At 31.2% G+C, this 24446-nt stretch overlaps 1 pseudogene across 1 annotated transcript in view; it reads left to right on the forward strand.

Annotated features, from left to right (window-relative positions):
• The first annotated feature begins 1212 nt into the window (after positions 1-1212).
• The window catches only part of LOC143238531 (metabotropic glutamate receptor-like), a 44909-nt pseudogene continuing 21675 nt past the window's right edge, over positions 1213-24446 (forward strand). The window contains exon 1 of the transcript XR_013020627.1: positions 1213-3156. The product of XR_013020627.1 is annotated as a metabotropic glutamate receptor-like (transcript). The remainder of the gene's footprint in view (positions 3157-24446) is intronic.

Here is a 24446-nt window from a genome sequence, read left to right on the forward strand (position 1 = left end):
TTATATCGACTATTTATTCCATATTTATCTTTTAGAGTGTGTGTTTTCTTATAGTAAAACCACGGCAGCTTATCTGCTGAGTCCACCGAGAGAAATCGAACCGCTGATTTTAGTGCTTTAAGTCCGAAGACTTACCGCTGGACTAGCGGGTGACTTACGTATCATCTATATAAACTTTTAAGCTTTACAATTATGACTTTATTCTTAACGTTGCTTTTCTTGAAGTTATAGATTTTAAAACTATTGTTTTTTAACAGTCATATAATTTAAAAGCAATTTAAAACTTTGAAACTCTTATAAAGTCATTTGTCTCTTATCTTGTACAATGTTAAGCATCACACGTTCATCTACATGGTATTTTTTATATTTTTCAGATAAGAATAATATCAAGCTTTATAAATATGAGAATATTTGAACATTTGTTTTACCATACATAAAACTGTCTAATATATTAAAATGTATTTTCAGAAAATATATTAAAATAACAAGTTTTGCATCACTTGTATTTAAATTCAATGTGTTATGAATATGAATCCCCTCTTTCATATATAACAATTTCAATTTTGTAAGTTTTATCTATATAACAACACATATAAATTCAATGTTATCCAGCGTTTTTAGAAGTTTGAAACAAGTCTTGTATTTTAAAACAATTTTCTTAATAACTTACGCTTTCTATAGATTCATCCAAGGCTTCAGCTTAATATAAATAATTCACCAGAATTTAGCACTCTTCTTAAAATTTCAAATTGTCATAAAGAGAACAAAATTTTTGATAGTTAATAACAACTCTGGTGTGTATACATATAAACATTTGTGACCAGCTGAATGTATCAACTCCTTTTATTTTATAATGGCGATCATCACATAGTTTTATAGTTAACAAGTAGTGAAACATTCAGTATTGAGTAAAAGTTAATGGTAAATTTGAAGACTGATTAAATTTTTTTTTTAAATCATAAATACTGTTTTCGTAGTAATTTGTTTTTCTAAAAGAATTCGTAGTGGTGTTTAAATGAACATAAAATCAGTAAAAATTATTTATAAACTTTTATTTCTAAAGACGTTTCTTTACTTTATTTATATATAGCTAAATCTTTATTTTGTTTTGCTTTTTGGTAACAATTTGCCCTGAAATTTAGAATACATGTGCCACACTGAATGATTCTAAGACTGTATTATATTCAAGGTGTTATATTTCCCTCCAGGTTTAAGGAAAAGACTATGAAAACAGTTAGGTATCTCCAAATCAGTCTTCAAGTACGGGAAGCATCATTGTTCTCAACAGTGTTAATTAAACATCGACAGCAAATGTTAAAACTTTGTTGCTCGTGGACCGAGACTGTCAATATCAAGCACATTCCTTACACAGCATTAACTGTAGCATAAAGGTCTCTCCACTGAGAATTCCAATTTGTTTATGCTAGTATATTTCTCGGCCTGTGAAGAAAAACTGATGTCTCGTTATTTTATTATGTAAGGAACAATTCCTTTATTTTTTGGCTTGGCAGAAAGAGTATAATTTCTTATAATGCATAGACTTATGTAACCAACCAAACATATCGTTAATCTGCAACTAACTAAGAGTCCTAACAACAAACATTGACTTCTAAAAATACGATATAAAATTTCTAAAATTGAAATATGAAAACCCAAACTAACTAATATTATCTTCTAAAGACAAAACTATTGCTGAAAAAGAAAAATATTAAATCTAATGCTTAGGAGATAAATTAAACTTCTGCATTTGATAAATATTCTATATGGACTAGGAAACTTGTGTTTGTGAGAACATATTTTTTTAAAAAAAGCGCCATGAGTTCGGCTGCCATGTTTGTGAGAGCCTTGTTAAGCAACGCCTTACTATGGCTTGTTATTTATGAACAGAAAACCAATGGAATGAAAGCTCACACTCAAGGAGCCATTGTAATTGGCGGTCTTTTCCTATTCATAAAAAAAAGGAACGAAAAGTAAATGTGGTCCGATCAACAAAGATCGTGGTATTCAAAGAACAGAGGCCATGTTGTTTGCAATCGATAAAATAAACGAAGATCCTAACATCCTGGGAAATATTAAACTGGGTGCAATCATTTTAGATACATGTTCTAGTGACAGCTACGCTCTAAACCAGTCCTTAGAGTTCGTCAGAGCGTCCATCAACACTGTGGACTCAACGGCATTTCAGTGTCAAGATGGAAGCCATCCAAAGTTGAAATTCACCAACGAGGCAATCACTGGTGTTGTGGGTGGCTCGTACAGTGAAGTTTCTCTACAAGTTGCTAACCTTTAAGACTATTTCGAATACCTCAGGTTAGTCCAGCATCCACTGGTACCTCACTCAGTGATAAGACTAGATATGATTTCTTTGCTCGGACGGTTCCACCAGATACTTTCCAGGCTGTAGCACTAGTGGATATTGTTCAGAGTTTTAACTGGTCCTATGTCTCACTAGTGTCCTCTGAAGGTCAATACGGCGATTCAGGAATGAAAGCTTTCCAGCAAGAAGCGCGCAGCAGAAACATCTGTATTGCAGTAAACGACAAGGTACCTCATTCAGCTACTAGAGCCATGTTTGATGAGATTTACAGGAACTTATTGACCAAATCTAATGCTAGAGGAGTAGTTCTCTTTACGAGAGCAGAGGACTCGCGGGGTATACTTGAGGCCATACAAAGAGCCAATTTAACTGGCACATTTGCTTGGGTTGCCAGTGATGGCTGGGGTAAACAAGACAAATTGGTTGAAGGAATTGAAGACGTAGCTGAAGGAGCAATTACTGTCGAGTTACAATCGAAAAGATAGAAGAGTTTGACTGGTACATGCAAAACCTTACGGCTTACAACAATCAAAGAAATCCTTGGTTTGAAGAATATTGGGAAGATGTGTTTTCGTGTAAACTTCCTCACAACGTGATAAAAAAAAACAATGCCACAATTCCAGTATGTTCACCCAACCTCAGATTAGATGAAAGCGTAGGTTATAAACAAGAATCTAAAGTTCAGTTTGTCGTGGATGCCGTCTATGCTTTTGCACACGCCCTCCATAGGGTTTGGTTTGACTTGTGTGCCCCATATGGGAAAGACTATTGTACACAAATGAGAAATTTAGATGGTGGCGTATTTTATCGGGATTATCTGCTTAATGTCTCCTTTATGGGTAAGTTATTTACACAGTTTATCTCCACTTTACTTGTTTTTTTTACTGTATTTTGTTTGTCTGTTTATATTTCTAAATTCATTTTAAAAATATAATATTACATGATAAATATAATATCCCTCTGACAGCAAAATCGTTTGTTTTTGTTTGTTTGTTTTGAATTTCATGCAAAGAGCTACACGAGGCCTATCTGCACTAGACGTCCATAAGCTACGAGTAAAGGTTAGAGGGAAGTCATCTAGTCATCACCACCTACCGCCAACTCTTGGGCTACTTTTTTACCAAAGAAAAGGGCTGAAAGAACGAGCATGTTTAGTAGGACAGCGAATCGAGCGCCCTAATCATCTGGCCAACTCAGGCCGTTTTTCTTTTGAATAAAAATATACGAATTTCAAAGTCTTAACTAAAAAATAAATAAAAATTACGGTTGAAACTATACCTATAAATTGAAAGCACTTTAACAGAATGAGGTTACGTAGCTTGTATTGAGTAGATACAGGTATTTTGACGAAATAATATTACTCGAAACATAAATATTATTGAGGTTAACAGATAAGTTATATTTCTTTTAAAGGTTTGAGCTCGTTGAGTACGTAGCAGTTACTTCTGATGTAACTAGAAATTTAAGTCTTAAAATAGTAATAACAGAAATAGTTTTTTTCAAAAAATGTTCACCCTTGTTATTTCTAGTGGTCTTAACATATCCAAGCTAGTATAAAATAAATTATACGTTGTTAATGTCTGTACAAATGAATGAAATACTATTGTATCTATCTCCTCAAAAAACTTCTTTACTCACAATTGGTTTGTTTTGAATTTCGCGCAAAGCTACACGAGGGCTATCTGCACTAGCTGTCCCTAATTTAACAGTGTAAAACTAGAGGTATGACAGCTAGTCATCACCACCCACCGCAAACTCTTGGACAACTCTTTTACCAACGAATAGTGCGATTTACCATCACATTATAACGTCTCACAGCTGAAAGAGCGAGCATTTTTGGTGTGTCGAGGATTCGAACCCGCGACCTTCAGATTACGAGTTGAGCGTCTTATCCACCTGGCCATGCCGGGTCTTTTACTGAGGAAGCGTCTCTGAGGAAATGAAACATCTTCGTTTATAGTTTCGTTTCATGTGTATAAGAGAAGCAGAAGGATTCGTGCTAGTTTATTTCGAAAGTTTAAGAACATATGTCTTTTATAATATAAATAGGTAATACACGAAATGTTAGAAACAATCTTTAAAGCAACCCACCGAAATGTTTTGCGTGATCAACTGAGTTCAACAAAAAATCGTATTTAAGAATAGAAACTGGTGTTGTGAATTGTATAATTTAATGATAAAAAATATATTCAAAGGTTCATAAATGCTACCATACACATTTGTATTAGAAGGTCGAAACGTTGTTCTTTGCTTATCAATAAAAGTGTTAATACCCATACCAGCCGTTTTGAGATACATTTCTATTTCAAGTGGGTTTCTCGTTATCAAGAATGTTCTGACTTATTCATATAAGCATTTACTAAGATAAGGTACTATATTACTCATTTATTAAAAGTTTATTTGATTAGCTTATGCTTTCCAGGTCACCAGAGTCACTTCAAAGAACATGTTAGCTATGTTATCAGAATACTTTATGAAAGCTTGCTCTGTAATTTCATGTTTCCACTAGGATAATTCTTGTGAAAACACCTATTTCAATGTTTTGTTGTAACCTTATTTTTAATGGTCTACTGATGAGCTTGGAAACCAACTGTCAACTACTGTAATCCCTGATTTCAGTGAGAGTGGTCTGAAATTTAGATGTTTTCTAGCTCTCGATCCACTGTCATTTTAAAATATGTAAGTATATTTGTTTTAGCTCTTCTGCAATTACTACTTTGTTTAATTTCTATCTACAAATACTTTCTTGACAGTCGTGTTATTACACTTAAAAACTGATGCTATCAAAGTTATACATTAAACGTAATGTAAAGTTGTCCAGAAAGTGTCATTTTGAACTGCGAAGTTTGAAAATATATAAACCAATGTCGTAAAACATGCTTTAATCAAAGAAAGCACCATTTGCTTCAACCTACTTTTGCCAACATGTAAAGATGCTGTTTATGCTCCTGCTGTAGAAATTTGAGTTTCTATGGTCATTGAGCTCCCTGAAAGCTCCTTCTGCAGCTGCCTGGTTTTGAAAGCGTTTATTGTTAAAAAGTTGTCAAATTGTTTGAAAAACTGAAAATATGTGGGGAAAAGGTCTGAGGAATAAGGTGAATGAAACAGAAACTCTATCCTCAATTCCTTCAATTTTTGGAGCATCAAACTTGACAGGTCTCATAACGCCGATTTTGTATCTTCACTCAGCTCATGAGGAACCCACTTATCCATTTTTTGCCTTTCCAATCGCACTCAAGTGGTTGGCAATACTTGATTTGTTTGTGCCTAGCTTTTCTGCAAGCTCATATACTATTGTGCGAAAGTCTGTCTCGACTGTTTCCCTTAATGTGTTTTCATCTAAAGATGGCTTCCTTCCACAACCTTCGTGGTCTTGAAAGCTTTCATCTCCATGTCGAAACCTTTGAAATCAACGCTGAACTGTATGTTCAGTAAAGATCCATGGCCGAATGCCTGGTTGATGTCCCGTGTAGTTTCGGTAGCTTTTCGTCCATGTTTGAAGTCGTACAGGAAAATCAGACGAAAATCCTTCTTGTCCATGCTGCCTTGGGGATTGCGAAACTTACTCTGAGTAGAGTTGAAACAGTAGACAAATAAGACACCTTGTAAGCAACAAACGTTGGATTAAATCAACTCAATATTCAGCTTCTAAAGATCATCGTGAAAATTCCGACATTTATTTCTGGACAACCTAATATATTGTTTTAGTTTTTTACTTTCACGTAGAAAATACATTTCTTTAAGATCATAGATTAAAGCAGTAAATCTGCCCTTTCTCTTATGCTGTAGGCTAATCAAACACACTTAGAGAGAGAAGAAACAAACAATCGATACTTATTTATTACGACGTTTATGAACAATCATTAGTACTCAGTTTTCATTCACTACAGAGCTACAACGTACTCAAAAAATGAAAATAAAATTAACGTTTAAATAGATCTGTAATAGTAATCTCAAATCCCAATGTTGTTATTAAAATATTGTTTTATATTAAACATTTTGTGTTAGTATATATGCACTTTGGCATGAAAATGTTTAAAATACTAGCTAATATCTAAAGCACTTTGAAAAGCGTCTTTCATATGTAGTAAGTGTGATCTACAGACGTACAATATCAGAGTATCTGTGAAAATATTCATATTTTGTCTTTCAGGTTCTGAAATAATGGTAGTAATATTTTGAATATATAACGTCCTTTGAACTAACATTTTCCAGAAACTGAGCACGATACCAATATCCTCAAAAATTGTTGTGTTTTGAATTCTATTCCTAATCACCAGCCCCCGCTAGTACAGTGGTAAGTCTACGGATTTACAACGCTAAAATCAGGGGTTCGATTTCCCTTGGTGGGCTCAGCAGATAGACCGATGTGTCTTTGCTATAAGAAAGCACACTCCTAATCACCAAAAGGGTCTCTCTCACGTAACGGTATAAATGCTTATTCTTATTGTGGGAAAGGTGTCAAAGTAAACACCTGGTTAATAGCTCGTTCTTGTTGTGAGAAAGGTAACTAACTAGACATATATTTAACAGTTCTCATTGTAAGCAAGAAATCAAAGTAAATATCTCTTTAATAGTTTGTTCTTGTTGTGAGCAAGTAACGTATGTAAACAAACTCTTTCTCAATATATTAACTATTCAAAATAAACAGCTTTTCACGTATTTAATAACATGTAATGAATTTAAGCATTGTAGATCTCTTACACTAAGTTCGTCTTTGTTTGTAGTTCCATAATGAATGTTCCTTTTTAATGTAACACTTTTTTAAAAAATTTTAATTGTGCAAATGACTGTTTCAACCTTTGCAATATGAATTCCTGTTTCATCGTATATGTACTTAAATTAAAACTGTCTTTCTCATGGAAGTCACGTATCGAAGATAACCTCGAGTATTCCAGGCTTATAGTGACTAGCAAATTATAAAAATTAATCTAACAGAACATTTCTATATGAACAGTTACTCCTATCTTTATGTTTGAAACGTTACGCATTCGACAACATTAAATAAATGCTGATCCGTCTTGTTTTATTTCATTTAGAAAGAGCATAAAGTAGTGGATCCAAATGATGAATCAGCATCGTGAATTTGTAAAAAATGAGCTTAAAACAGTGTAAAAATAATAATAAAACTAATACATATAGGTTATAAGTTGTTAGGGCCAGAGGAAAGGTCCTGATGATAATTGATGATTATAAATTATAGGATTGCTAGTAGAAATGAAAATGGCAATAATGGCTATTCATAATTATAGGTTACGGTGTGATAGAAATTATAGGAGTGCTAGTGGAGAAGAAATGACAATGGTGATAATTTTTTAATTGTACGTTATAAGGTGATAATGATAAAAGAATGACAATAATGACTGATTCCATAAAGATAAATAATTATCTTTTCTGGATATAGCAAATGAAAGATGATTAAATAGATCTAGCAAAGATGGTAAGTACAAACTTCATTTTCCTTATATACCTTGTGCGTAGAATGCTTTCTCAACTTGCTAGTTCTTATAAAGCACGTATTTTAGTTAGTTGTCTGCGACAAATTGACTGAAAGTATACACATTATGTTTTATCGAATTGAATTGACTCATGTTCATGTGCTTTGATTACAGTCTTTATATGAGCCCTAAGTAATCACGCTAAGCTTTAGAATACATTATGTTTGTTGCCGCTGGCAACAAAACTAAACTATAAATGAACAACGCAAAATAAGTGGACGGGTTTCTTTATAGGTTTGCCATTGAAAATTTTCGTATGTATTATTGTTTTGTGCTTCAAACCGGAACTACTTGTTTATATGAACACTATGAATAGTCGGTTAAATTGTTAGTTTGTGGAATTGATAAATTATTGCCTTTACAAACTAGTAATAATAATAAGGCCCCCAACGAGGTTTATATGTGTTCTTTTTACTTAAAGATTTTATAAAACGTCACAAATTGTGCTTTTGTTTCGCTTTGTTTGTTTTTTTTTAATTTCGGGCAGAACTACACTAGGACTATCTGCGCTAGCTGTACCTCATTTAGCATTGGAAGACTAGATCGAAGTCATCATTATCCACAGCCAACTCTTTGGGCTACTCGTTTTCCAACGAATAGTGAGATTTACTGTTTCATAATAATGCCCCACAATTGAAAGGGCAAGCATATTTGATGGAACGGGAATTAAAACCCGCGACCCTCAAATTGCGAGTGAAGCCTTCTAGTCTCGTAGCCATGCTGGGTCTTTTGCTTCGAATTATTACTTTGATGTATACAGAAATTAGTACGTTTCTGAGCAAAAACGAAATCTAACAACCGATATGGTATCTAGTGTTGCCAAAACATCCAGTAGAGGTTTCATCATAAACTAGTTCTGAGTAAAACAAAATAATGGTATTGCTCTCATATTTCGCTATTATATGATCTGACTTTCTGAAAGGTTGTAAACGTTAATCAGGCCTTGAGAAATGCTTTCAGTGCTGTAAGTAATAATAAAAGTCGATTCTTCGATGAAACAAATGTAACTTTCTTTGAACTCATTGTTCAAACTGAAAAACAAAAACATTTTATTCGTATGTGTAAGAACTGTTCTTTTTTATAAACAATTAGTAAATAACTTATAATACTAATTTGAAATAAGCATTGAAAATGTATGTTCCTTTTATAAAACATCGATTTTGAAATTTCGAATGAAACAGGCCGATAAATACATTTTTATATAAGAGTAGGCTAAAATTCACTAATCAGCTATACTTTTCGGAAGCAATTTATGAATATGTACTTCATATGTTACGATTATGAAGTCCATCACAGGGTCAGCGCTAGGTTCACCGAATTACGACGCTCATGTTTGAGGTTCAATTTTCTGCAATGTACTGAAAACAAATAGTTCATTTGTATGTTTACTGCCCCGATAGTTCGATGATAAGTCTGAAAACTCATAAGGCTAAAATTCGAGTATCGATATTCACGATAGCAACAAAACAACTGGCCCATTGTTTAACGTTGTGCTTAATAGTCATCTGACTAACTAACAAGGCAATCGTTAGAAAAATTACTGAATCAATTACATCATTATTTTTTTGTAGTACGAAAGTTTAGAGGCATAATTCACTATAATTTGAATAAATAGTCTGGTTATCTCACTGTGTTAGTTTTGCTGCTAAAACCTCATGAAAATATATGATTCTGTAAACAACAGTAAACATTATTTTAGTTGAAAAATCGAATTATAAGATGTTTATTCGTTTCATGATAATTTATCTTTCTGAAATAAAACTCTCTGGCTAAATGCATACCTTTTAGATTTATGTTTTTGTTATTAAAGAAAAAACTGATTGTAGTTCCGAGTGGTGAAAGACAGGATGGCTTGTGTAAATGTTAGAAAAAAGGTATTATTATCACTTAAAAAGAATGCTTGATAAATGATAATATGCTAAAGACATCACTGCAAAAAGTGATAAAGAGAGAGATTATTAACCATTATTATGACTATTTTATTCACATGTCTTTGTCCATTTAGAAGCAATTTACAGTAAAGTAAAAATTGATTGAAATGTGCTCACAGTTCACACATACAGTATGTAACACCACTGTCTGCATTCCAAGTAGGCCCTCTCTGGTCATACGTACACACACATGACAAGGAACGAAGTAGGACATCCGCAGATTTCAGAAAGCACGATGTTCATTCAAACGAACACAGCCATTGGAAATGGCTTACGTCTCAAAAATAAGATTTAGCGCCAAGACTCGACCAACTATTGAATTACGGAGAGGAAAGACGGAGATACCAGAGAAAATTATATCGCACCCGATAAGACTGACCACCAACATGAAGGATAGGTAATAACTTAAGAAAGCAGGAGGCTTATCGGATATAAACAGTCAAGAATGCACTATATTAGGTACCTGATTCATACCAGGAATTTTCATAGTACTCTTCTATTGAAAAATAAAGGAAGCCGAATTTCATTATAGGTTCGATTATGTGACATCGTACAAACTAAATAAACTTGTTTTTTTGGTGGTTTTGATTTTAAGGAGTCTATCATAGTTTGGTCAATTTTTTTTATTACTGCATTTACTAAGTTTTATTTCATAGTAGTACATTTATTTCCGTAAAATGATTTTGTTTTCAGTACGTCATTTTCTAATGCTATTTTGACGCTATGCGTGATTTGAGCATCACTTTTGTGTTAATTCTACCTAAGAACAAGAAATGCGAACCACATATACCTTCACAGGGTCACTGAAAGTTTTTCTGTTTCAAAGTAAATAAAACTAAAATTAATAGTAACAAATAATGTCTTTTCTTTTTTTAAGTCCATATGTCATGATGTGTTGTAGCTTACAACATACATGATCTTTCTCATGATTCATGGCATGCGACTTTTAACAGACGTGAAGACACAACATATTACACAGTTAAGCGTCTTTTATGTGACATAATTTTAGTGTCCTTTGACTGAATGACAAACAATAAAGTGGTACGAGTAGTTAGAACAGGTGACCCTTCAGACGGCCTTCGGCTCAAATTCAGGGAAATAAACATCTACCCTCATAATTTTATTTTTCTTTCTAGTTTTTTGTTGATGATATAATTTATTGTTAAACATTAAACAGCAAACTGTTGCTTGAACTTGGTTTAACAGTCTTGTTTAGTGGATAATAACAACATTTGTGCTATTTCAAAGCATTGTATTTTTAAATTAAAAGATATTTTATTAATATAGCATATATATATATATACACATATATATATTTGTACTTATTACAAATTAAATTTGTTTCATTTTCATTTTGGTATTGCTTAGCCAGAAAGTACTGACTAGTATATTTGTATTTTCTTAGAAAAGTAAAACTTTTATGTGTATCTGCGCTGTTAACAGGTAAACGTACCTATCGCATTAGAACATTATTTATATGTGTAAGTCTAATTTTAACACACATAAACAATGGTAAAAACAGATGCAAAAACTAATATTCATAACTGAGAAAGAAAGTTAAATTTTTATAACACCAAAAGAGTAAGGAAGATATATTTCAAGGTAAAATCAATAGAGCTGTATAAGTAAAAGACAAAACACTTTTGGAGCAATCGTATTAGAATAAAATAGTTTCGACACTACTTTGCGTCCTATTAAATTTTACAAAGCCTTCTGTAGATTTTTCTGACGTGACATAACAATTTCCAATTGATACAGACATTATAATAATATATTGAAACTTTTCCAAACACGACATATTCACATGTAATGTCACAACTGAACGATTTATTTAAAATGTGAAATACATACCATCACTATAAACATTATTTCAAGAGAAATAAACAGAGAAATTTGTGAAGATGTTAAAATATCATATTTTGAAAAGAAGGTGAATGTTGTAAAATATGAGACACCATGAGTTTATTTATCATAATTTATATTAGAACTTTCTTTTGCAAAGTGTTCATGTACAGGTCAACATTTACCGACATTTGATGCAATTGAAATGTGTGTAAACTTATTTATGACGCAAATTTTATTTATTCATTTATCAAAAAATGGTGTATCTACCTACGTGTCTATTTTTGTCGATACATTTGCTGTCACACAAACATTGCTGCATTTTTGTGTCATATCTTTGCCTTATAGAAAGAAGCACTTTGTCGCTCCGTTGAATATACAGGTTAAAGGAGAAATGTATAAGATCAAATCACTGTAGCAATAAGTTGTTTTGATATGTTTCTATAGGTTTTTTTCTGATATGTTTCTATGGGTTGTTTCTGATATGTTTCTACGGGTTGTTTCTGATATGTTTCTACGGGTTGTTGTTTTTTTCTAGAATCTTTACATCTTTGTCCAAAATCATAGCATACACTTAAAGCATATTAAAACAAAATTAAGTGAAATTTACTATGGTACGTGTGTTCTCAGGCCTGTTTCTTTTTTTAAAGTTTTAAACGACATATGGTAACACTGTGTGATAAATATGTTTCTAAGATTTTAAGCAAAAATGAAATATGGATGAAAAACACTGAATTTTCTTAAGGAATATTAGATCCAACATTCCTTATTCACGGAAGTAAAATCGTTATTTGTTTTGTTTTTTTTACAACCGTGGGAAGGTTACATCTGGCACAAACAAAGAATAATGTTATAAATTTCTTTTTCTAATCCAGTGTATGTAGTTTATGTTTGTTTAGAAAGAATGACACGTAAAATTGAGAGCGAAATAGTGTGTTCACAGACTAGCCCTCGGCGCTCATATTTTGCTATACCATAGAGATAAAATACGAAGACCCTTATGCACGTATATTCGTGCATTTTCTTTCCCAGCGTCTAATTAAAATCGACTTCAAACAGAACTCCACCACCTTTCAAGTATCCTTAAAAACGGCTTACTTTGCATTTTACTTTGTGCAAGTATTTGCCCTCAAAGCGCGTAAGGAACCTTCTTCCTAGGAATATAATTAGTATCTCTTTGAAGTGTACACGTATGTATAGAGCAAGCGCATCACTTATCGCCTCTTCTCTTATAGTTCATAGAATCTATTCACTAACATTATCCTTCTATTTGGCAAATCTGATTATTCAATCTAATCAAAACTCGGTAAACACGTTTTAAACGCATGATATCTCACGTTCTTACTTCTTATGTATTTAGTTGTCGTTCTTCTTTTTAATATATTCCGACATTGATTCTAAAGTTGAATGCGGCATATGCAACGTGCACACTTCAAGTTTATGAAATGCTTAAATATGACCTGAAAATCTCTAACTGTTTCAAAACATTTCTTCTGTAGTCGCTAGGATACCATCTTCGTTAGTTCCATCTGATTTAGCTTTTCTGAAACGTAGTTACAATGAAAACAAAATTTTAAAAAACTAAAATAAATAATCATTTTAAAACCCCAATGTAATTAAAACTTATTGGTAAGTGGCATTATAAAAGAAATCTTATCATTGAAATATATGTCCATCCTCGCGATAGGGCAGAGAACGAAATATGTTAAAATTCTTTCGAGTCAGATCAGCATTCTTACTTTGTAGTAACAATGCTTAGAGCTTACTATAATCTTTTAATAGTTCTCAAATGTTTCTTTGTATAGCATCCAGAAATAAGTCATTGCATTACGTGACTATTTGTTGGTCTAGTGTTCGATTTCCTACCAAAAATCTTAGTCTTCCCATCAGGGCATCGATAATTTAGCCCCGAATGTTTTACAATAATTATTCCAGCCTCTTAAATCAGAATTATATATTTTTTACCACTAAATTATACATTCTGAAGTAAACTTGACAGCACACGGTTAATGATTTCCAACTCGACCAAGGTCATGAGATTCGTGGTACTGAAAAACCATATAAGGAGAACTGATTCCAGAACTATGGATAAAAACAACAGAAAGTTAACATGTGCACTCTATTGAATATTTTTGAACGGTAAAATCCAACACGTTTTCAATGAATATATGTTAATTATATTATTATGTAAATAGGATTATGCATTACCATTGCAGATAAGGGCATAAAATAGAATAACACAGAACAAAATAGAAAAAAAAAGTTTACCCTTTACAAATAAGCATTTTGTTCCAAAGATACATATATATTTACCGTCAAGCTAACCAAACTAAATAGATAGATATTTCTTTCTGATAAAACTCATCCAAAATATTTTACGTACAAAAACATGAAACAGTTTAAAAGTATTCTTAAATAAATATGTATATTTTTATTGTTAAATTTGATTTAAAAAAACAAGTTTACCATGTCATTATATATCCAAGTTATTAAACTGATATAAACACAGATAAATTATCAAAGTTTCGCTGTGTATTATATTAGTCTATTTCTATTTTACAAAACTATAAAGATTTGAGCTTAAAACAGAGAGAATCCATACCTGCATTAACTAATTTAACAAAAATATGCTGTGCGATTAGTATCATTTGTAGGTGAAAATAAAGCTAAATTATAATACAAAGAGAAGAAGCCTAAATTGTGCATTTGAAATAAATTTTGTTTAATTAAAGACATAAATAATTTGTAAAATGTTCTTATCGCTTCAGCAAAAGCCAAAAATGACAATATAAAGTGAATATACGGTTGTTAGTCAATGCTGGGAGAATCCAATATAAAGTGTTTAAGTGAATTCTGGACAACAGTTTATATAATCCAGTAACAAAAGCTTAATACCAAGCAGCAATAGAAATAATCTAAGAAGTGTTTAAAACTAAACAACAGTAAAAATAATCGAATAAAAAGTATTTAAGTAAATACCAAAAAACAGTTTATTTAAACGTTATTTAGGGTAACATACAGAGGTGTTTCCACATTTTATAAATATTACACGTTATGAACTTGTGTTTCGTGTACCTTCTGTTAACAGTTCCTGGAATACGGCATACATGTTATGCGTTTTCAACATTGCATCAAAACTGCAGATGTTCCTTTTATATTATGTAATAATCAACCATTATAGAGGCAACACTGAATAACTTCAGTTCTAATACCAGTAATAAGCCGTTAAGAAATTGTTTTACTACTAAATTGTTTACATAAATACACCAGTTTTTTTTTTACATTTTGTGTTCGTAAATGCAGTGTATATTTAGCTTTGTTTTTGTGGCTTCCTTATATTTCTACAAATAACATTCTTTTCTGTAAAGTATGTTTTGATTTTCCACGTAACAGTCGATACCTTGTGAACAAGTGTTATATATATTGTATTCACATACATACCACTCTTATAAATATACCATACTATATTGATCAGTGTATTTTCATTGATGTGAGCTATATTTAAAGTTAGAAACAAAAATAATGTAGAATATTAATATATTCTCAAGATGGCTGGTATGGGTATTAACACTATAATTAAACTAAAATATAGAACAATGTTTCGACCTTCTTAGGTCATCTTCAGGTTGACCATCATCATGAATGTGAAGTATTAGTAACTTCTTCAAAGATAAAACAGTGTGAAGTATTGATAACTTCTTGAAAGACAAAAGTGGTGTGAAGTATTGATCACTTCTTCAATGACAAAAACAGTATGAAATGTTGATAACTTCTTCAAAGAAGAGAAAGCAAAGAACTGTTCTGCATTCTCAATCATAACATCAAGATTCTCCACAAATTAAATACTAACCCTTGCAATTAAGATTCAAATATAAAATAAAACAATAATATAATGTAGGTTTTCTTTATAAAGTTTAAACAAGTAACTTGTCTTAAGTCTCTAATATCATACTCTCTGTACTGTTCTTATGTATCTATGGAAATGGATGTTTTAAGTTTTTCTTACGCTTCTTATCCGTTAATATGCTCAAAACTATTAATTTGAATATTTAATAACTAGTAGCGAGTTTCTCTTATGTTCTTACCTTTTTCTACATCATTTAATCTTTTTTTTTTTTCAATTTGTGCAGATATGATAAAGCGTTTGCTTATATTCACATACATCGAAACTTTGTAATATTCCGGAGGTGAAGCTTGTGGTGTGTTTGACGCCGTCATCTACCTACGTCACTTTTACCACGCCCATTTGTGAATAGAGAGTAGAACTGGGATCAACTAGAAGTAATGTTAAAATACACACTATGTGTACTACATGATGGTTGATATTAAATTAAACAGAACGGTTATGGGCATACAAATCAGTGTTTAAATTATTAAAATACGTATTACCTTCAACTAGTTGTAATAGTTACTATTAGTTTTGTTATGTTCATGCAAAGTTACACAATGGACTACGTTCACACTGTCCATCTCAAGGAATTGATCTCTGAATTTTAGCGTCATGTATTTGTAAACTTACCTGCGACTTACGGGTAAAAAAAGGAACTGTTCTACATATGTTAGCTCATTTGGCATACATTTTACACTTTTAAATTTTAAAATTAATACAAAAAACGTGACACTAGTTTCCCATCACAAAGAATGATTAAGGATCTAAAAATACTTTTGAAAGTTTTTCAAATTTCATGAATATTTATCTGTTTCACACTTTTTATGCGTGCGCATACTGAAGGGCACGTGATATACGTAATATCACAAAATAAGACTCCCGATAATGCGAATACGTTTGAAAAGTAGAACTTTGTTCTTTTAGGATTAAACTCTAGGTAAAAGTAATTTGAAGTACGACGTGGCCAGGTGATTATGGAGCTCAATTCGTAAGTTGAGGGTCGCGAATTCAAAACCCCATCACACCAAACATGCTCGCCCTTTCAGCCGTTTGGGTGTTATTATGTAACGATCAATCTCGTGTTACATTTCAAATGTGTTTTGGATAACAGTTATATGATCGCTAGTAACACAATTACTTTGTAATAATTATTTTGAATTATAATGATAAATTTACTTATTGTTGCACTTTGGTGATTCAGTACAATTTGGAAAAAAAGGAATTTTATAAGTTGTGTGTACTCGATAATATACTATGAATTTCATATACATGTTATTTAAATGTGTGGATTGTAATGTATAGGGACATTACTTATAACCAATTTGAGTCATAACTTATATCGTAACTTTAAAGGAATCTAAAGCCTTATTGCTATAGTACTTAGGAAACTACTTCAAAATGCATTTTCATTTCCTCAGAGAAATATTATCTATACTTGAAATAAAAGTCTAAGTTTGTCCAATAATTACAAACAATTAAACAATCACACCTGTTTATTTTTTTAAACTAAATCAATATTGGTGCAAAAATGCATAAACGTAGAAGAATATTCTACCAAACATGTAAACTTTGAACATGTTCAGTTTTCGTAAACATGTAGTTCAATATTCCTATTGGTTATTGGACAATGTGATCAATATATACGTGAAAAAGAATTACTCAGATGGAAGTTCAAGGGTTGGTATTAGTACTGCCAAAATAAATCACGGAAAAATAACAGTCTAGTGGTATAATAGAAGAACATCGATTATTCCGATAACCTACAGTAATCGAACAAAGAAAAAAGATGAAAGTAAAATATTACTTTAATTCAAAAACTCAAAATTAGGAAAATAATAAGCTAGAAGGATTAATAGATTCTTCCAGTTTTCTTTCTAACATATTATTATATTAAAAGGAATAATCCAAATAAAGGAAGCAATTTAATTTTAAATAAGGTAAGGCAGTTATCTAATTTATAGTTATTCTCAACTAATATGTAAAACTTTAGTCGTTCATGTTTTCTCATTTCGAGTTATAGTTTGAATTACTCGAAATATTATGCAAAATGTAAGTTTAATATAATATATATTTAACAAAAAAGGTGAAACACCAGCAAAATGTTCAAGCAACAATTCAAATTTGTAAAGATGTTGGCTAAACGAAGGAACATTGGGGTATAAAATTCACTTCATTTAATACCTTCGTTGAGAGTTTGTTATGTGCAATGGTTTAAATATATTTTTGTCATAACGTTCGATAAGTTACAATAATTAAATTCAATTTCTATCGATGAATGCTCAGTAGGAGCTTCCTAAAGCAACGCAAATGATTTTGATACATTTTTAAATGTAAATTTATATCTAAATAGTGACATTCATGATGGTAGCAATTCATAGATGTTAATCAGTGGAATAATAAACTTAGCATGGTGATAGCTAGGAGTGGAGAGAGCATGCAAATGTTAGATAAAACTCTGGTTATTTAAATCAAATATTAATTTGTGATGTAACAGGTATCACAAAGAATTAAACCAAATTTCAATCTGTTCTTCAATCCATTAATAAAATGAGAAAAGGCTTAGTTCATTATAAACATGCATAGATTTCTAATATGTAGTTAATAAACCACAATGTCAAAAAACACCAACTTTTTCTCACCATTTTCACCTTTCCTACAATATTAGATGATAGTTTAAAGTTACTTCTGAAATTATTACTCGAGTTCTAACCTAAACTTTGTGGCTTCTTACATATCTAAATACTTTAAAAACAGTCAGATTGTTTGTAATTAATCACAAAGCGACACAACGGGCAATTTGTTCTCTGTCCACTACGGATACAGAAACGCTTTTCTAGCTATTAAGTTCACAAATATACCGCTATGTCAAAGAGAGTCAGAGGGATTTTAAATTTATAACAAGTTGTAATTTTGTAAAAGTGCGTAATTATTGATAAAAAGTAATATATATATATATAAAATATAACAATAAAAACCAAAATAGTTAATAGTTAAGCTAGTTACATGCATTGTTACTCATAATTCATGCTTTAATTGTATACGTCTTGTGAATTTCTCTACACTATAAGTAAAATAAAATTACATTTTCATAAAAGAACACTATAATATATTTTTCTAACGATCACCGTGTGTATAATGTACAGCCTACTAGTTGAGAAGGCTAGTCTATTTTTCGACTTCTGTCAGTTTCAGGGCAAGATGATATTAAATACCTTAATCTCTGACAGGCAGTAAGAAGTTGTTTTTTTTACGAGCTATACTTTACAATAGAATTCAACACACTGATTATTATTCATTGTCTCGGAAAACTCACCAGGATCTTTGAACGCATCCTTGTCACATTACTACGTCACTTTATTTCCAAACATCGGTTTTTAGAATTCAGTCAATCAGCCTTTTGACCTTCTCTTTCTATGTATAATCAGTTACTCAGACTTTCCTATGCTATCACTTCAACACAAATCGACCATCACGTACAATCCTCTTTCATGTTTAAACAGCTTTTGAATCAGTCTGGCACAAAGGTTTCCTCTACAAACTTTGGAAAATTTTTCTCCTACTAAGTTATGTCACTCTTATCCATTATTTTCTTCACAGACAACTAGGTGTTTGTTCTGTAGAAAATGTTTATTTTTCTGGATCATTTGATATCATAGCGGGTGTTTCACAATGATTTGGACTTTAGCCACTGCTTTACATTCTGTATGTAGCAGCTATATACCGCGGTCATTAAAATTTAATTATTTACAATAGTATGACGGCAATGCCTTTGTTTCATGCTGCTCGGTTATGACATTTACTAATAATACTGGTTATACCAGTTACTATATGGAATATAGCTACATTTATTTTATTTTTATTTGCTGTATATTATTACACGGCCCGGCATGGCCAGATGGGTTAAGCGTTCGACTCGTAATCTGAGAGTCGCGGGCTCGAATCTCGGTCGCATCAAACATGCTCGCCCTTTCAGCCGTGGGGGCGTTATAACGTGACGGACAATCCCACTTTTCGTTGGTAAAAGAGTAGCCAAAGATTTGGCGGAGGGTGATGATGACTAACTACCTTCCCTCTAGTCTTGCACTGCTAAATTAGGAACGGCTAGCACAGATAGCCCTCTAGTAGCTTTGTGCAAAATTCAAAAAACAAACAAACATTATTACACTATTATTACAAAAACTTCTTTGAATTGTTAGTTAGATTTTATATTTAGGGCTAATCTAAATCTAGTAAGTTGGCTGAATCTCGTGAGATATTATTTGACTTACGACAGAAAATGTCTTTAACAGCAAAAGTATCCAACTGAAGACATAATGCATTCTAATCTTGTTAAGTAATTAATTAACTATACTAATGACCAGTCTGATTTTCAGTTTCTCTCTTGGTACAAAGTTTACCCTGATTGTAAATTATTATTGTTTGCTATAAATAAGTTCTAGAAATTGTCATAAATCAATTTTTCGCACGATGTTATCAATGACATCTAACCATCAATTCTACTACGATCATAACATTCTTATTTGAGCGAAATTTCAAAATAATGCACTCATGCCGCAACTTTGTACTTTATAAGAGTTCATATAAATCGTTAAATACTTTGAGGTTACATTTGTTAGACATTTGACTTGAAAAGCTCGTTTATTTATACTCATTCACAAAGTTTTACTACATCTTAACCTTTTAAAAGACTTAGGTGTAACAACCAGGAACCTACATCCACCAATTTTACTTTAAACATACACAAACCTTATCCGTTTTTAACCCACAATCACTATTCCTAATTTTCAGCATCTTCTTCATTTAATGCTCGTCTACAGATCTTGGAGAGTCGTGTTAATCGTCAAGCCTTTCAATCAGTAAACACTATGATCGTATTGACTCCTCATTTATTGTCCAACATATTTTTTAAATTCGCACGAGATACATCATTCAGAGTTTTAAAAACAAAATATTATTATTGACGACTTGCTCAGCAAAAATATCCATCTATGAAAACAACAATTTCCATCACTAGTCACCTTTTCAATATGTACGTGATGTCTGTTCTCCATAGTGAACCTGATCGCTCAAATTACTAACTTATCTACTTATATTTATCCAGCGCCATATATAATAATTAAGAGGAAAAAATGGATTAGTTTTCACAAATGTTAACTTAAAATATAAAGCATTAAGATTGTATCATATATTTAAAATATATTGAAGATTCAGTAATAATTTGAAAAAAAATTCAATTAAGAACACAGTGGGATTTACCAACTTATCATGGCGATCAATTAATATTTTTGAGACACTCATAAACGGATTATAACTGGAAGAAAGCTTATTCAAAATACCTCTATCATAAATTACTAGTTCAGTCAGTTTATTAGTCGCATTTTGTTACATGAAACGTCAAAATCCTCTACGAGTGTAAATAGAAATTTTGTACTGCCTTCATACATGATAAGGTAAAAATACATTTAAATGAAGTTATGTCATGAAATTTTGTGTTCAGATGATTATCTTAAAAGACCTCATATTAACGCTACAGATTAATGGAGACGGTTTAAGATGTTTTTTTTTAGATTTTATCATATCCTCCTTCGTATTTTTATAAAGTAAATATTGGGTTGAGGAATAATTCGTGAGCGTTTTTTCAAGTTAGAAATATATATTCATAAATGAAACGCTTTCGCAAAATATTTCATGTCATTTGGTAGATAATTTTTTGCTCTAATAGATGGTGTGTTTGATTTTCATATGTCTTTAATTTTTGCTTTCATTTTCAGCTCATTAAATGGAATGTCAAGTGGGCAAAATCGAGCATTTTCGACACCATCTGCTTTTCGCATTTAATTTCTTGCAATTTCGTTTAAAACAATGCATACTATATACCTAGGTATTACATGAAATAAAGTATCATAATAATTGTTTTGGGTGTAATGTGTTCATGCATTGAAGTATTGTATAGTCTTGCATGTAATGCTTGAATGAAATTATTTAAAAACGCTCACGAATTATTCCTCAACCTAATACTTTTAGATCATGCGTTAAATTATCTCGAAGTGTTACAGCGACACTCAGTAGCACAGGGGTATGTTGGCATACTTACAACACTACATGTAGTGAGCAGAGAAGAGATAGCCTATTGTGTAGCTTTGTGCTTACCTTCAAATAAACAAAGTAGAAGCAGATGTAGAGGTTAGATATTTTTGTCTCTTGTCTTTTGTTTTGTTTTTTGGTTATACATTAAGTTACTGAAAATACCGTATGTGTTAAGTTAATGCTCAAATTATCTTACGAGTTTTAGCTATATGCAGTTATGTCGAAAATTTTAAGAAAATGAACGCTATTATCTATATAAGTTGTATCTATACGAGAAAGAGATTGAAAAAAAAATATGTATTTGAAGATAAAACCTTTCTTGTAGTTATTTCTTTTTTCTGCACCTTATATTTTTATTTTCCCCCAGTGGTAAAACGGTATGTCTGCGAACTCACACCACTAGATAGCAGATATCGATAACCGTGGTGAATAGAGCACATATAGCCCATTGCGTAACTTTGTGCTTAATTCTAAACAAACAATAGTGTTACCCTCCTAAATACTATAAATTGTTCTATCAAGACTCTGTGAATGTTTCCTGCAGAACAAAATGAGTATCTTTATGATTACTTTATGTATCATCACCCGCTGGTACAGCGGTAAGTCTGTGGATTTACCGTACTAAAGTAAGGGGTTCAGATTCCCTCCGTGGACGCAGGAGATAGCGCGATGTGGTCTTTCTATATGAAAACACACGCACATTTTATGTATTAGTTGTATAAATATTATATAAGCATATTTTGTTAATTACATTGTTTGTTTAATAGTTGTCCACTTTCTATTACTGTAAGAATAGCATAACCAAATGTACTGCTATTTCATTTAAAACTTCTTTGAATAAGAAAATCACTTTTGCAATATAAAAATGCAATTAACATTATAGAGCTGTTTAACTAAGAAATATAAAAAATAATAATATAAAAAATACATATAGTCTTATAGGATCAATCGCACGTAAATCAATTTAGATATTATAATATTTTCAGTTTCTGTCTATAAAATAATGTGCCTATTTTTCTTAGTTTAATTATTATTATTAAAGCTAGTACAAAAACCCAATCAAAAATGACGGAAACCATTGTTAAATGATAAAATTTAACTAAAATAAATTTGTCTATATCTCTAAAATATAACTTGCTCTTCACTTGATTCATCACTTTCAAAGTTCTTTAATTACCACAATTTCAGTGAAAACTACAAAGAAACGTTGTTATGAATAAACGTACACCTGCATTCTGAATGTGGAGTGAGCAGATAGTATGATGTGGCTTTGCTATAAGAAAAAACACATACTCTGAAAGAGACAGTAGCACTTTTGGAGCATTTTCACTGTATTCTAGAACGGAAAGTTGAAAACATAGTGCAGGTATTCCGACACAAATTTTCAACTCTTTCGACTATAAAAAGCATAAAAGATAACTGGTAGTAAAATATTTTATTTTTCTATATTTTTAAACCAAGGAGCTAATATGCTTTTATAAAACGCCAAAATATTACTTATTAATTAACATTTATTCACCATTCAAAACCATTTAAACACAGACATAAAGTTTCAACTCTTTCGACTACAGAAAAGTTAAAAGCTATTTTGCAGCAGTAAAAAATTATTTTTTCTTTATATTTTAAGACTTAGTGGATATATATACACAACTGGCCAAAATCTTAAGCTATACTCAAATAAGTGGTTAAGTCTAACAATGCAAAATGCATATTTTTTCTTTATGTTCATTGGCCTTAAGATTTTGGCCAGCAGTGTATGTTAAAATAGCAAAAGAATATTTGTCGATTAGAATTTATTCACTATTAAAAACGTTATAAACACCGACACAAGTTATCAACTTTTTCGACCGTACATAGAATAAAAGTATTTGGCAGCAATAGATGTTTACTTTTATTTATGTTTTAAGGCTAAAGAGGTAATATATGTGTTAAAATACCAAAATAATATTTATAAGTTAACCTTTATTCACCAAGTGATAGTTTTAAACACTGATACAAATTATCAACTATTTCAACTGTACAAAGGGTAAAAGATATTTGGCAGTAATAAACGTCGATTTTCCTTTATGTTTTAAGTCCACCTAGGTAATATATGTGTTAAAATATCAAAAGAATACTTATTAATTAACTTTTATTCACCACATGAAAATTCTTAGCACTCTCTTTACAACATTGATAATAATAGGCCTATATGTAGCCTAATTTAAGCATTGGCCTAATAGATAACGTAAGGTTTAGCTGAAACACAACTTGGTAAATTTTATTTTTCTTTCGGCTACAATTCAATGTTATAAAACTTTTTAATTACCATTTTGCTGTTATACCACCAAATTTATCAAATAAATAAAAATTAAAAAGAACCAACTTTTTAACAAATCAACATTAATATTGTTCATTAAACATAAACATCATAGTTTGCCTGAGAACAATCAGATGATAGTTTTGTTGCTAAGCGATGATATATATATATCTTAATATTTCTAAAGAAAAAAGGGTATGAAAGCTTTATAGTGAGAATAATGAAGGTAATAAGCCTTTTGTAGTTAGTGATAACTGTTAGATAACCTGAACAATAATGTCTTTTATTATGTAGCTTAGGCTTGAAAATTTTTAAATCTTAAATCTAGATTAGTTCTGACCAATACAAAATTTGAAAGATATGCCATGTAGTAAGAAATTTAAATCATCTATTACTAACTAATAAGATTGATTAATTTCAATAATTCTCTCAATTTAAATAAAAACACACAAAGCAATAAAAAAGGGAGAGAATATTATTATCTATAAGTAATTCTTAAAAATATTTAATTTTTTCAGAGCAGTTTTGGAGCAAAATAAGATGTGGTATGCCATGTTTAATGCCTTAATTTGCATTATTTTAA

Source organism: Tachypleus tridentatus, chromosome 13 (assembly GCF_004210375.1).
Source record: "Tachypleus tridentatus isolate NWPU-2018 chromosome 13, ASM421037v1, whole genome shotgun sequence".
NCBI lineage: Eukaryota > Metazoa > Arthropoda > Merostomata > Xiphosura > Limulidae > Tachypleus > Tachypleus tridentatus.